Source organism: Triticum dicoccoides, chromosome 5A (genome assembly GCF_002162155.2).
Source record: "Triticum dicoccoides isolate Atlit2015 ecotype Zavitan chromosome 5A, WEW_v2.0, whole genome shotgun sequence".
NCBI classification, from domain to species: Eukaryota; Viridiplantae; Streptophyta; class Magnoliopsida; order Poales; family Poaceae; genus Triticum; species Triticum dicoccoides.
Window position 1 is genome coordinate 27159040 of NC_041388.1, and position 14832 is coordinate 27173871.

A 14832-nucleotide genomic window follows, 5' to 3' on the forward strand; every position below is an offset into this window, starting at 1 on the left:
AAAACATATTTCACTCATTTACAGAAACAATTTTACTCCTTTCAGAAAATGCATTACGATTGTGTAAAAAAAACAAATTTAACTAAATTTAAACACTGATTTCACATATTTGAAAACACATATTACATTTGTGTCAAAGAACTGGCTACACTAATTTTGTAAAACTGATTTTAGTCATTTCACAATGTTAAAACAATGATTTCACTCAGATGAAAAAATTGATGTCACTCATTTTAGAAAAATAATTTCACTAAATTGAGAAAACATATTTCACTCATTTTCATACTTCAGTTCGAAATGGATTTCAGTCAGTGCGAAAAACTGATTTCACTCGTTTAGAAATTCTGAAATAACAAGTTTCACGTATTTCACACCCAAAAATGTGTCATGTGTATGAAAAACATATTTCACTCATTTTAAAAAATTGCTCTCACCCAATTCAAAGATCATATTTCACTATTTTAAGAAAGTTGATTTCACTCAAAGCAAATAACTGATTTCAAATATTTCCAAAAACTTATTTGATTCAATTCAAAAAATATATATTCAAAAAACAATTTCACTTGTTTCGTAAAACATATTTCACTCATTCAAAAAATGTTTGAAATAATTAGTTTGACATGTTTTACATGACTAGTTTAAAATTCTGAAATAAGAAGTTTCATGTATTTCACACCCAAAATGTGTCATGTGTATGAAAAACATATTTCACTCATTTTAAAAAATTGGCTCACCCAATTCAAAGCTCATATTTCACTATTTTTAGAAAGGTGATTTCACTCAAAGCAAATAACTGATTTCAAATATTTGAAAACACTTATTTGACTCAATTAAAAAATCACTTGTTTCGTAAAACATATTTCACTCATTTAAAAAAAAGTGGTCTCACCCAATTCAAAGATCACATTTCACTATTTTTAGAAAGCTGATTTCACTCATTTCAAATGTTGAAATTTAAATATGTTTGAATGTATTCAAGATTGGTCTTATTCTAAAGCTCCAGGAGTTCAAATATATACAAAGTTTCAAAAACAAAATTTTTGTTTTGAAGATATGAACAATCTAAAATGGTGAAAAGGGAATTAAAAGTGATGGATTTAGAGATGGAGAGAGGAGAGATAATGTCAGAGACATGCATGTTATAGTATGTACCATGAGCAGTAAAAAGAGAAAAGCAGGACCATGCATGCGTCCTTTGCATGTGCATGATGGACCCGGTCTGATGAAATACGGTGACTTAAATAGATAGAAGGGGGGAATACAAATGTACACCTTTTGAGCTGGCAGCATGCTATTGGTGAGAGAACCACCTGTACATCCCCGGCACCAGTAAAAAACACTTTGCATAAATTAGGCGTCCCTCGTGTAGAAATAGACACCGGTGCTTCAGAAAACCCAATTTATTTTTCTAATCACCTAGCATCGTACAAGGCCTAAGAAGGGACCGTCCTAGAAGGAGTGACGTGAACGGACCGGCTCAAAGCCGCACACCCCGTGTCCACGAGGAAATTCCCTTTTTTTAAGTACGAGGAAACCTCCTTAAAAGCCTATCATATGCATTACGTATTTACGTATGGATTTTGGTTTAATTTCTTGGAATCTTTAACGGTCTTGCTCTTTCTCAGCTAGCTGAGAAATAATTTGGTCTCTTTCACAGGATCAATCGTCCGATTTACTAGTACGTAGTGTTTTTTTATAGAATACATAATGGTTCGTGCCAACGTGCAAACTTGGGGAGCTCCTATACAGCGTTGCAGGCGCCCGATCCGGTGCCTGTAGCGCTGGTAGCATGGGCCGGCCCGCTAGTATGCTGCCTCAAGTTTTTTTTATTTTTTCATGAAATTAAAAATATGAAATGAAGAAGCGTTTACAGATTTAAAGAAAAAAGTGCATCCATTTGAAAAAATATGTTCACATCTTTAAAAAAGGTCCATAAAATTTGGAAAGTTCATCAGTTTGAAAAAAAGTTCATTCAAATTGAAAAAAAGTTCATGCAATTTAGCAAAAGTTAATCAAATTTGAAAAAAGTTCGTAGAAATTGAAAAAAGTTCATATATTTTTAGAAAAATTTCATGGAACTGAAAAAAAGTTCATAAATCAAAAAAAGTTCATCCATTTTCAAGACAAATATTCATTAAATATCTAAAAAGTTCATCAATCTCAAAAAAATTCGCAGAATTTTCAAAAAACAAATCGTCAACCGGCCCCTAGATGGGCCGGCCCATTTACGGACGCCACGGGCGCCAGTTAACAAAATGCACGTTAACTGGCGCCGATGGCGCCAAATAAGAAATGCCGCAAACTTGTGCCGCGAGGCCCAAGTAGGTGGTGTGCAACAGTTGGGAGCATGGCCGGTTCAATGCAAAATCACTAATTAAGGAGTACTCGTTTCAAAGAACACTCCACTTTCCTAGGTCGCGACAACTGGCGCACATGCAGCACGCCACTTGTCGCAACCTGGGAGTTTTCCTTTTTTTTCGTAGATTCGTTTATTCAAAACATTTTATCTCTTAAACCGTGCGTCCAAATCTCGAACTGTTTTCATCATTGGATTCCTCGCGTCGATATTTTCAAAATTAGATTCCATGTTGATAGGTTTTGATGATTTTTTTTTTTCATGAAAAATCGGACGAAAAAAACCAGGCGAAAAACCGAACCGGGAGCACGGTTTTTTCCCTTTTCGAAAGAGGCACGCCCGTGCCTCTCGCGAAATCACAACCGTGCTTCTCATGGAAGCAAAACCGTGACTCCTGTGGAAGGAAAAAAACAGAAAGCGCTTTTTTTTCGTTTCCGAGAGGCACGGCCGTGACTTTCGCGAAAGCATGTGCCTCTCACGAAAGCAAACCGTGACTTTCGCGAAAGAAAAAAAATAGAAAACGCGTATTTTTTTCCCTTTCCGAGAGGCACGGCCATGACTTTCGCGTTAGCACAACCGTGCCTCTCGCGGAAGCAAAACCGTGGCTCTCAAAGAAAAAAAAACAGAAAACGTGTTTTGTTTTTCCCTTTCCGAGAGGCACGGCCGTGACTCTCGCGAAAGCACAACTGTGCCTCTTGCGAAATCAAAACCGTGACTCTCACGAAAGAAAAAAAACAGAGAACGCATTTTTTCGTTTCCGAAAAGCACGGCCGTGATTCTCGATAAAGCACAATCGTGCCTCTCGCGAAAGAAAAACCGTGACTTTTGCGAAAGGAAAAAAAAAGAAAACGTGTTTTTTCACGCAAATTTTTTTTATCGAAAAACTAAAAAAGACCGGGGGAAAACCAAAATGTCGAAAAAAGTCAAAAAAAAAACCATTTAAAAAGCCAAAAACGCGTGCGAAAAAATAAAAAAAAAATCCAAAGAGAGTGTCCAGAGCGTGACACGTGACGAATGACTGAGAGCACGCCAAGTGGCGCTGATCGTTGCGAGACTCCCAAAGAAGCGCTCGTTAACTAGTTACTCTCGGTTCAGGGTCCAACGCCTTCTCAAAACTGGACCAAGGTGTTGCTTCGGGCTGCCAGCAGGCCATCCGAGACCTGGAAGCTTGCCACTAGGCCAGAAACATGATCCACTCTCGTTTAGGAACCCTTACCCTGGTTCCCCTAATAAAAAAAAGTTCAGGAACCCTGGCTGCAAACGCAACGCCCCGTCTTCAGCCGTCCTCGCATCAGAACGGCGCACCGCCGCCCGCCTCCCGACCGAAGACTGGCACAGCCCCGGGCCAGGGTAGCACCGATCCGGCACGCACTACGGTGGCCTCCTGTGCACGCTCCACTGCGACAGAAGCAGCACCGTGAGACGTGAGTGCTTCTGATTTTATCCCCAGTTGATAACTCTTCTTTCTGAATTTATGATTTCCCACAACCGAGAAGTAATAGAGGATGGCTTTAATTTATGGGCGCCGCTACGCGTCTTCCGGCGGATGTTTACTTCCGCCGCATGGAGTACCGTTGGATGAGCATCCTGACAGCCGTCTGATCTAAACATTGCACGCGCGTGACCACCTCCCTACTTCCTGCAACAGCTGCTCAGTTTCGAAAATAGAGTCCCCTCACCGTCGTCCTGCCACAGCTTTGCCCAGCGCGGCGGCAGTCGCCACCACCACCAAATCGCTACCGCCGGCGCGTCGGGGAACTAGTCCTTGCCGTGCTCGCCGGAGTTGCTGCTCCTCCTCCGTCTCAGCCCCGCGAGCAGCTCCTAGCTCCAATCGAGCACGACGGTGGCCACCTCTCACGCCTGACGCTTCTTCGGCGTTTTCTGCAACTGAAGCTATGTTTCTGAAACATGCCTCATGTTGCAATGTCTGACCACTCACTCTCTAACGTCGGGCGCTCCTGCGGCGCTGCAACTCGGGCTATTTTTTGAAACAAGATCCTTGTTGCAGAAAAAAACCTTCACAACAGAAACATTTCTCTTCTTTCTGAAATAAAAGATATGTTGCGGAAATCTTTTGAAACAAGACCCCAGTTGCAGAAAAAAAACCTTCACCACCGAATCGTTTTTTCTTTCGTTCTGAAACTAGTCATGTGTATTAGAAATCAACTGAAAACAAGACCCTTATTGCAAGAAAACGACTCTTCGCGCGGGACTGCCTTGTGGCCAGCGTGGCTGCTTGATCAGGATTGATCTAACGGCTACCCAAGTGGCGGCTCGCGCGCGCATCAGCCGGTTGAAGGTAAACTTTTTCCTTAATTTATCGGTTGATTTATTACCGTATCATATACGGTCAAATTTAAGCAAGATGGATTTTATGCATTTTGATTTCTGGATTATGAATCTTTTTGTGTCCATCAAGTTCTAATGACCTTGGTTGCCCTTGTTTAGGTGAAAGTACTTAGTAGCAGCTTCCAATCATGATAGGAGGAGGCAGGGAGCTAGTATTAGGGAGAAGAATGACATCGTAAAAAAGAAAGTCCGAACAATCATTGGACAGGGCAAAAAAAAATCACATATACGTGTATTAAGGAAAAAGTATTTGGTCCTGATACCTAGACATATGAGTCGCTGGGATAAACCATAGCTGCTACCTTGTTGAGCGACCATCAACAGCAGCATGATTTTTATCAGGCAACTTCTGATTGTAAAAGTCATATGAGAGAATTCAAAGTGACGGAGTACCAATTGAATCTGCTCTAGCATATCTGTATATGCTTATGCATAATTCTGTGTGCGCACGGAGGGAACTGATCCGAGTGAATGAACGGCAGTGAACTATGAACATGAGCATCTTGGCCTGAATCTGAACGGTGTCATGTTTTGGCAAGTTGAGATCTTCCCAGTGCTTAACCTTGGTTCGTTTTGTTACTGCCCAAGGGTTCAAAAAGTGGAGGAGCGGGTTCATGTCGCCTGCAGTTTTCAAGCCATAATTCACGCAGATACTTGTGTCACCGTTCTGCTTACCCACCATCCAAAATGGGTAACCGCTGCGCTTGCTAATTTCTAGCATTTCGAGATGCTTCGATGTGCAAAGGCCATCAAGCACCTCTGCTTCAACTGTGGACTGCGACTTGTATTATATTGTTGGAGCAATAACAGTATATAACCAACTAAAGCAACCTCCCTCATGAATTAAATGTTGGAAACTTCGGCTGGAGAAGACCTGAATTTGGAAATTACATAGATATTTAAGGCAGCGTAATCACAAAACAGTTGGTACAAGTGTTCAGCTTTATTGGAATACAATGCTTGAAAGATAAAATAAAACATGAATTAAACAGCTGGGGACTTCCAGCCTTACATGACAAGAACCAACCACATCAACCATGAAGGGACCAAGTTAAACTGATGGGACTCCAGCTTTCCCTGCTTTAGAGCAAGCTTCTTCTGTTGAACATACTCCAAGGCTTCAAGCAGCTTTATTGCTCCTACGACCTCACTATAACTCTGATCTCTTCGCGGTCAGATTTGAGTCGATTCTTATTCTCCACCTCCAGCACCTCTACTACAGCAGCCAATGCACCTTCTTTGACACAACTGATCTGCACCTCTTTAAGGTTTTTCAAGTGCTCAATACCAGCAGTTGTCTTCCACTGGTCATCAAACTGCAGCACAAGCGTCTCCAGCTCTGGCATGCATCCTTTCTCAAATCCATAAACTTCAGGAACTTCAGGAGAATAGCCCAGAGTTAGTTCCTTGAGCTTCGGAAAGGACTGGCTACTGCGTGCAACCATGTCTTGCCCGTGTCTTATGAAGTATGGCCCCAGGGTCAGCCTCTGCAGGTTGGGCAACTTACATATGTCGCTGAATAGTTGGACACCATCAACGTATGTCCAAGCTATGACCAACTCGGTAAGATTCATGAGTCCCCCCACCCATTTTGGCAATTGGTCAATGAGGCCGCAAATCCTAAAGTAACGGAGCAGCTGTGGTGGCGACTTTACTTGATGGAGAAAATGCAATGCCCGTTTGAAAGGCCATTTATCACAACCAAGATTTCCGATGTCGAGCAACTGGAGGGAGTTCATCTTGCTCAGGGATTTGGCAAGCTCTTCGAGAACATTCTGATCCATATCCTTATTTCTTGTGTCTACATAGATGCATAAGTCTTCCAATTGATCCAGGTCACCAATCTCCTTGGCGACCTTCTCCTCAGATACCACAACCGCTTTATTCAGCTGGCGTAGTGCCTTCATTTTGTTGATCCCTTGGGGCAGTATCCAACCAGACATTAAATTGCCATCTTTGGTGGTGAACAACAGGTGCTCCAGCTTCTCTAGCTTTGTGACTGTTTCTGGTAGACTCGTCAGTTGTGTTTGACGTACATCAAGTGTCTGTAAATGCTCGAGATCACCAATTCTTGAAGGCATCACCTTGATATCTGAACACTTCAAGCTTAAGAACCTTAAAAGATACATCCGACAGATATGACTCATATGCTCTTTCTGCAGACCTTTGCAGTCTTCTAGGTCAAGTACCCTTAGCAACATGAACTCTCCTAACCGGGCAAGCAGATTTTGTGCTTCAGTATCAAATATGCTTAGTGATCGGACATGCTTCATAGTCATCGCCTTGATACCACGGTGTGCTGTCATTTTCTTTGATGAAGACTCTTGGGTTGCCTCTACTCCGCCATGTATGGCAAGACGTCGAATCCTATCATATGCCATCCCTTCATATTGCCTACCTAGTAGGCTAACAAAGTTAGACTCTAGGGATTTGGACACCATGACCTCAAGCATCATGTCATGCATTCGGCATGTCTCTTCCCTCCATTGGTACACGGTAACTATATCGGTGCCTCGGTCAATCATGCTTCTACTCATCAGCTCATTGAAGTAGGCTTCAGCAAGCTCCATCTGGGTCATCCCTCGCTTCTCAGGAATTAACCCTTCAGCGATCCATCTCTTCAATAGTCGATCCTTGCAGATCACGTAATCCTCTGGGAAAATGCTAAGATACATAATGCAAGCCTTGAGGTGGTGGGGTAGGTGGTCATAACTAAGTGTGAGTATCTGCCTCATCCCCTCAAGAGTAGGATTGTTATCCATCTGTGAACCAATTGACCTGCCAACTATTTCCCACATCTTCTTCCCTTCTGGATGTGTATAGCTTGCCAAAAGGCTTGCAATGTTAGAATGGCTAAGGGTAGCCCACCACATTTTTTCAAGATGTTTTCCATTGCACCTTTCAAATACTCTGGGCAAGAATCTTCGGTCATTGAGCCAAATGCTTTTCTTCGGAACAACTGATCTGACTCTTTCTCATCTAGGGGCTTCATATGATGGATGTAATAATCACAATAATTAGAACATGCTTTGGCCACAGTATCTATCCGAGTGGTCACGATGATTCTGCTGCCGCAGTTGCTGCTTGGTAACTTGGACCAGATTGCCTCCCAGGCTGCTTTGCTCCATACATCATCGATAAAAATTAGGTACCTACACTCATAGATATGCAAGAGTTAGAATATTCTGTCTGCAGAAACTGGCAATTGATTGCATCAAATTGTATGAAATTCTACTGGATGGTGTTTTAAACTCCTTTTTCGACATTTTCCACTAATATATATTACTGCAGGGTGGAGAATAAGTTATTTTGCATCCAGGATTTTCTTACCTTACATCATTCTATACGTTCACATCTTCTCGTCACATACAAAAAATATGTGATCTACATTTTCTGAAGTTCTTCTTGATTTCAGGAAGATAAAATTTAGGTGACGTAAAATTTGGCTGCTATTCAGCTTATTATGTGACTATATGAACATGCATTTTCTTAATTATTTCTAAACTGATCGCATACCATGCAAGTTGAATAATGGCACCAAGCCACCAACAAATTTTACTTTTATCTATATATATATATATATATATATATATATATATATATATATATATATATATATGTAAATATTAACACTACTAAGAAGGAAAAGCTAGGCCTGCCCATCTTATCGATGGAAATAATCATCTTATCGACGGTATACCTGTTGTTGTTCTGGAGACTCTCCTTGAGCATGCCTTCTAGCTCGCCTACATCCATGCCGTCAATCTTACGAAGGAGCGCCGCTTGCTCGTTTTGATTAGACGGTAGGGTCACGACCTGCAGAAGCACGCGCTTTAGTAATCCCTGGAGATCCTTGCTGCCGAAGGTCTGCGACACGGACACATTGGCCTGGCGTTTGAACTCCGTCTCCAGCTGCCGGCAGACCTCCATGGCCAGCGTGGTTTTCCCGAGGCCTCCAAAGCCCACGATAGAGAACACCTTGAGCTCTTTGTCACTCTCACAGACAGCCGCCTTCACCACCTTCTTGCCCAGGTTCTCAGCCTGGGCCTTGATGCCGACGAACTGGTTGGGGTCGTTGTGAGGGCGTGGCGCACGTGCTGACGCCACCACTGCCTGCAAAGCCTCCGAAGAAGAAGCAGTGCGGCCCAGCAGCTCGATGCTGACGCCGTAACGAGCATGGCGCTCGCTGATGGAAACAGCACGGATGCGGAGGGCCGTGATCTCGCCGGCGAGGCGATGGCGAGGGAAAAGCGTAGCAAGCAGGCGTTTGGACCAGACGAGGAAGCCGTCGCCCTGCTGGCACCTGATGCGAAACAGGTAGAGGTCGACGCAGTCCTCGGCGTCGTAGGCGAGCTCCCGGAGTTGCTTCATCCACTCCCGGACGAAGTGGCTCAAGCCACTTGCATCAGCTTCGGACTGCATGCGCAGGAGGGTGTTCATCGTGGCCAGCTCGTCCCTCAGCTCAGTGGCCTCGCCGCGGACGGCGCGGAGCTGGCGGAACTCCTGCCCAACCAGCTGCACAACGTTGCTCAAAACGGCCACCGACGCGCGCTCCATGAGTTCTGTCTCTCTTGGTTCTCCGAAAGCTAGGATGGTTATGGAATGTGCTAAGTTGTGACCCCAAAGGATGGGTTCGATCAGCTTAAATAATGTGGCCAACTTCACTATGTAAGGATCTTATCGCCTTAACTAATGATGACAGTCTGAAACTTTACTCTCTCTTTTTGAATTGCAAACCGTAGAACAATAGTTATACAGTAATTTTCATTAATCAAGTATTCACAAGAGTGTAATATTTACAAGAGGAGCAGTGCTATCCAGACGACATTATTTTGACGATTTGCAGCCGACGATTGAATCCAGCGGTGCAATGTTCTTCACGTCGGAGCAACGGACGGTGGATTTTTTTAATCGTGCACAGATCGTCCAAAGCTCATCGTGTGTGGAGCAGTTTCGTTACAAGACAGACAGAAAAAAAAACAGTACTAGTCCTGCAGGAGCTTTCTCAACCAATACCCGTTCGTAGCATCATGATTTTCACAGATAAAAATGTGATCCTTGTCTTACACTCATCACAGATGGATGGCAATCCATTGCTTCAAGCTGTTCAAATTTTTAACTTTAATTATGTGCTTCAACAGCAGTAAATCAGCTTTGGGATTTCGTTTTTGTTAGATTCGGCGTCTTGGTTAGGGCTATGTGACGGCGGCGATGTCCCTTAGTAGGAATAATGTCTCCCACGTCATATCCCCATCCTGATGGTGCCTCAAGCATCATCGGATGGCGTGTGGAGCTTTGTCACCGTCGGATATCTTAGGGTTCGGTCTGTGCTGGTCTTCGGTGAATCTGTTTGGATCTGATTCGTTTGAGTGTTTACAGGTTTGACACTTCTGATCTACGACTTTCTTCATCGCTGATGGTTGCTACTCTGGTGCGCTGATCCTATGGGGCCTTAGCACGATGACTTCCTGATTGTCTACTGCAATAAGGTTTGCCCAGCTCCGGTTGGGGAGGGGCGACGACGGCGGCGTGCCTTCGGCTCTCTCCAGTGCCTATAGTCGTCGCTATGTGGTCTACAGACATAGTTGTGATTTTTATTATCTCTGTTGTTCTTTATATTGCCATGATTAAAAATAAATAGATTGGAAGTTTCTTGATTTTTTCCATGAATAACACTTGGAACCCCTTGTCTGAATATTTTTCCCATTCTTTGTAACCAAATGTTCCAGTACCATTGTATAAATATGTCCACATCAATCGTGGGTGGAAGTTGTTGATGAGCCAGAATTATGTCAGCAAAAATGAAAATCCCCGCTCTCTTATTTGGTATGATACTGCTCCAACAGTTTGGTGCAAAGCAGTAGTGTAAAAAAGGTGTCTAATTACTTCCTCAGCATGCTCATTACACTGGACACTCATAGCAATCTAGATAAAAGTTTTTCCTTCTTAAAAGGTTTCTGGTATTTACTCTACCATTACTACTAAAATTTTCGTATACGCCGGGTGTGGGCGTCTACGCCGAGAGCCAAAACACGGGCACTCGGCGAAGTAAAGAACATCGAGAGTCACACTCGGCAAAGGGAGTAAGTCGGCAAACACACGACAATGCCGACAACATTGCTCGGCAAACAAGTTATACTCGGCAAAGGGACTATTGGCCGAGGGCCACCCGGCCACACACGGCAAAGTTTTTCCACGTGGCACATTCGGCGGCGACTGGCGGCATGGTTACGGTTGCAACTCTTTGCCGAGTGTGATGCTCGGCAAAGATTTAGTCCCACCTCGCCCGCCGACTAGCAAAATGACCTGTTTAAATAGTTCAATAGTCCAACCACAGTAAGCTTCGGTCTTCTCTCATTACTAAGAGTCCATACAATCACTATGATTCTTCTAGTGGCTGTTACCCGAGAGTGGCACTCAGTAAATGACAAGTTACCGAGAGTAGCTCTCGGTAAAGATAAGACCACCATCAAAGTTTAGTCCCACCTCGCCCCCCGAGCAAGTTCTGCACCTGCTTAAATACCTTCATCTATTAGATTGTTACAAGCGTGGGTCTACCTTGCACTCTATTTCGAGGGTATGCAGGATGAGTATGATTTATCATCTGTATTCATCGTGTATATTCTTCAAGTGGAGAACATGGATGACTAATGTATTTTTTCGCTAAACTCGGCTACCCGAGAGTTGCTCTCGGTAAACGAGCAGTTACCGAGAGTGGCTCTCGGTAGAGATAAGGCCACCATCAAAGTTTAGTCCCACCTCGCCTATAGACAAGCAACAAGACCTGTTTAAATATAAATAGTGGGATAGTCCAGATGCAGTAAGCTTCGGTATTCATTACACCCTTGTTAAGGAGATGGACTTTGTGATGTCGATGGTAGGATTGCTCGGGATATGGCACGGTGTCATCACAGGGCCTCTGTAGGGTGTGGTAAAAGTTTGGACGCATTTCGAGTAAGCCTCCCCTGAGGCCACTTGTAAACCGCACCGTCTCCGAGCTAGTATCTGGGTATCTAGAGGGAACGTGTCCGGTTTGTGTAGGAAGTGTTGGTCCTGTTGCTCCGTTGGTCTCGAAACTTCTCGTGCTCTAAGAGGGGCAACCGCATGGCACGTGCCACGGCCTCGCATTTTTTGGGGACGCGCACAATATTCGGAAAATTTATTGCTCTGCTAGGGTTTCATCGCCGGGAATTGCAGATCAACAAGGTGGCACATGAAATCATGCCGAGTACGGCATGGGGAATCATTTGTGATGTCCTTGTGTCATGCCTACGCCTTGCACAGACGAGGCAGGGGCATGCCCTGCCACCGGGTTACCAAAAGTACCTCGGTGTCATCACTGATGCAACCGTTGAAATCCTCGGAAAATCGTACGATGGTAGGATTGCTCGGGATCTAGCACGGTGTCATCACAGGGCCTCTGTAGGGTGTGGTAAAAGTTTGGACACGTTTCGAGTAAGCCTCCCCTTCGGCCACTTGTAAACCGCACCGTCTCCGAGCTAGTATCTGGGTATCGAGAGGGAACGTGTCCAGTTTGTGCAGGAAGTGCTGGTCCTGTTGCTCTGTTGGCCTCGAAACTTCTCGTGCTCTAAAAGGGGGCAACCGCATGGCACGTGCCACGGCCTCGCATTTTTGGGGACGCGCGCAATATTCGGGAAATTTATTGCTCTTCTAGGGTTTCCTCGTTGGGAATTGCAGATCAGCAAGGCGACACATGAAATCTTGGCGGTTAACGGCATGGGGAATCACTTGTGATGTCCTTGTGGCATGCCTACGCCTTGATTGGATGAGGGAGGAGTGTCATTTCCGAGTGCCTCACTCGGTATGTTTTCCATTTCCGAGTGTGCTTTATCCTTTGCTGAGCGTTTCTCTTGGAAAAGGTGGAAACCCTAGATCTAGGTTGTGTACATTTACTGAGAGACGCACCGACAGACGCTCAGTAAAGGTCGGCGAACACTTAACCCCCCGTGTGGTCTCTTCTCTCTCTTTCTCACCGGCGCCCCCCGCGCCGGTCGACGCCCTCCACACCGGCGCCCTCCCCACCGACGCCCCCAGCCCCACCGGCGCCCCACGACCCCACCAGTGCCCCCCCGACCCCGCTGGCGCCCCCTCCCCAAGCCCACCGGTGACCCCACCAACCCCGCTGGCACCACCTCGCCCTCTCGGTGAGTTTCACCCCCTCCCCGATCTTGTATTTATGCATGAGTGTATGTATGGTGCTACCTCTTGAGCACTGCGTCGGTTTTACCTTGAAGAGGAAAGGTTGATGCAACAAAATAGCGTAAGTATTTCCCTCAGTTTTTGAGAACCAAGGTATCGATCCAGTAGTAGGCCACACGCAAGTCCCTCGTACCTACACAAACAAATAAGAACCTCGCAACCAACGCGATGAAGGGGTTGTCAATCCCTTCACGATCACTTACGAGAGTGAGATCTGATAGAGATAATAATGATAAGATAAATATTTTTGGTATTTTCATGATATAGATTGAAAGTAATGGTTGCAAAGTAAAATAGATTGGAAACTTATATGATGGAAAATAGACCCGGTGGACATAGGTTTCACTAGTGGCTTCTCTCAAGATAGCATAAGTATTACGGTGGGTGAACGAATTACTGTAGAGCAATTGATTGAAAAGCGAATAATTATGAGAATATCTAGGCATGATCATGTACATAGGCATCACGTCCGTGACAAGTAGACCGACTCCTGCCTGCATCTACTACTATTACTCCACACATCGACCTCTATCCAGAATGCATCTAGAGTATTAAGTTCATAAGAACAAAGTAACTCCTTAGGTAAGATGACATGATGTAGAGGGATAAACTCAAGCAATATGATATAAACCCCATCTTTTTATCCTCGATGGCAACAATACAATACGTGTCATTTCCCTTTCTGCCACTGGGATCGAGCACCGCAAGATTGAACCCAAAGCTAAGCACTTCTCCCATTGCAAGAAAGATCAATCTAGTAGGCCAAACCAAACTGATAATTCGAAGAGACTTGCAAAGATAACCAATCATGCATAAAAGATTTTAGAGAAGAATCAAATATTGTTCATAGATAGACTTGATCATAAACCCACAATTCATTGGATCTCGACAAACACACCGCAAAAAGAGTTACATCGAACAGATCTCCAAGAAGTTCAAGTAAAACTTTGTATTGAGATTCAAAGAGAGAGAAGAAGCCATCTAGCTACTAACTATGGGCCCGAAGGTCTGAAGTAAACTACTCACACATCATTGGAGGGGGCATGGAGTTGATGTAGAGGCCCTCCTTGATAAATTCCCCCTCCGACGGAGCTTCGGAAAAGGCCCCAAGATGGGATCTCTTGGGTACAGAAGGTTGTGGCGGTGGAAATAGGGTTTTGTGGTGCTCCTAGATGTTTTCGGGGTATGTGAACATATATAGGAGGAAAAAGTAGGTCCGCTGAACCACGAGGGGCCCACGAGGGGGAGGGCGCGCAAAGGGGGGTAGGCGCGTCCCCTGCCTCGTGGACACCTCGTTCGTTTCTTGACGTCCACCCCAAGTCCTCTGGATCACGTTTGTGCCAAAAATCACACTCCCGAAGGTTTCATTCCGTTTGGACTCCGTTTGATATTCCTTTTCTGCGAAACACTGAAATAGGCAAAAAAACAACAATTTGCACTAGGCCTTGAGTTAATAGGTTAGTCCCAAAAATAATATAAAAGTGTAAAATAAAGCCCATTAACATCCAAAACAGATAATATAATAGTATGGAACAATCAAAAATTATAGATACGTTGGATACGTATCAACATCCCCCAGCTTAATTCCAGCTCGTCCTCGAGTAGGTAAATGATAAAAACAGAATTTTTAATGTGGAATGCTTTCTAGCATGTTCTTCAATGTATTTTTCTCTATTGTGGCATGAATGTTCAGATCCGAAAGATTCAAGATAAAAGTTTATTGTTGACATAAAAAAGTAATACTCCAAGTATGCTAATCAAGCAATTATGTCTTATCAAAATAACATGGCCAAAGAAAACATATCCCTACAAAGTCATATAGTTTGGCTATGCTTCATTTTCATCACACAAAATGCTCCCATCATGCACAACCCCGATGACAAGCCAAGCAATTGTTTTATACTTAG

General features: G+C 44.1%; 1 pseudogene; it reads right to left on the reverse strand.

Annotated features, from left to right (window-relative positions):
- Positions 1 to 5612: 5612 nt before the first annotated feature.
- Positions 5613 to 9285, reverse strand: LOC119296861 (annotated as a pseudogene).
- Positions 9286 to 14832: the final 5547 nt, after the last annotated feature.